Source organism: Gossypium raimondii, chromosome 2 (genome assembly GCF_025698545.1).
Source record: "Gossypium raimondii isolate GPD5lz chromosome 2, ASM2569854v1, whole genome shotgun sequence".
NCBI classification, from domain to species: Eukaryota; Viridiplantae; Streptophyta; class Magnoliopsida; order Malvales; family Malvaceae; genus Gossypium; species Gossypium raimondii.
In genome coordinates this window covers 29,706,696-29,707,971 of record NC_068566.1, presented here as the reverse complement: position 1 = coordinate 29,707,971, position 1,276 = coordinate 29,706,696, and the positions used below count along the sequence as shown (strand labels likewise).

At 34.3% G+C, this 1,276-nt stretch overlaps 1 non-coding gene across 1 annotated transcript; it reads left to right on the top strand.

Moving 5' to 3' along the window:
* Positions 1-305: 305 nt before the first annotated feature.
* LOC128039449 (small nucleolar RNA R71) lies at positions 306-412 on the top strand. Its single transcript, XR_008193953.1, has one exon. It is a non-coding gene; the product is annotated as a small nucleolar RNA R71 (small nucleolar RNA).
* The last annotated feature ends 864 nt before the right edge of the window (positions 413-1,276 follow it).

Here is a 1,276-nt window from a genome sequence, read left to right as displayed (position 1 = left end):
TTGGTGATTGAGCTGCAAAATTATTCAAACCATTAGTGGTAAACTGTTTTAACATAGAAGAAATAAAATATATTTGAGCAGAGAGTGAGGTTAGTGCGTCCACTTCATGCACTCCAGCTACAAGTCTTCCTGAAACTACTCGATTTGTCGGCCATTGGTAATTGTTGCTTGGAATCCTCTTGAAGATCTCATAAGCCTCGTTATAAGACTTAGACAAAATTGCACCATTCGCAGAAGCATTTACCATTAATCTTTTATGTGCATTGAGATCATTATAAAACATCTCCAACTGGATACAATGAGAAATCCCACGACGAGGACACTTACGAAGTAATTTCTTGAATCTTTCCCACGCCTCGTATGCAGATTCGTCATCCAATTGTTGGAAAGTTGTTATCTCATTACGAAACTTTGTGTTCTTACTTGGTGAAAAATATTTTACCAAAAACTTTCTACTAATTCTTACCAAGTAGATATTGAACTTGGTGGAAATGAATTCAGTCATGCTCGTGCTCGATCTCGCAATGAGTACGAAAACAATTTTAACCTCGGTGCGTTTCCAGTCACACCAGCTATCTTGAATGAATCACTTACCTCCATGAATAATTAAAGGTTTAAGTGTGGATCTTCCGTGGGCATACCACTAAACTGGCCCACCATTTGGAACATTTGAAACATTGCTGTTTTGAATTCGAATTGGGGTGCCTCGTTATCCGACCTTTTAATTCCCGGATTTAACTCATTGAAGGATTGGGTTGTGCGTATGATTAACTCCATTACCTTGTCCATCATTTTGATTTCCAAGGTCCATCTTGGCTTGTCTTTGAGTAGATCTCTCACATTTTCTTTGTCTAAAAGCTCGCTCGATTTCAGGGTCCACAGGTAATACATCAATGATTTGATCTATGCTCATAAAATACCTGAATATAAAGAATAAAGAATAAATTATTAATTTTAAAAATCAAATAAAAATAAAAACCAAATTGTAAAAATAATTTCAAAAAATTAATTAAGGCAACGGCACTAAAAACATGTAACGCAGTTTACACAAGTGTACGTAGTAGTTGAAGTAATAAGTAAGTAAAAACGAGTTATCTTCTCCACAGGGGCTGTATAAGCTTAATCAATTAAGTGCAAAATTATAATTAACAACTTGATATAAAAGCTCAATAAATTTGGATAGTGATAATTAAATTTAATTGAATGCAAAGAGTGATCTCTAATGCAATTTTAATCTAGATGCAATTTTCCTAAATGTATGAATGAATGACTTTAG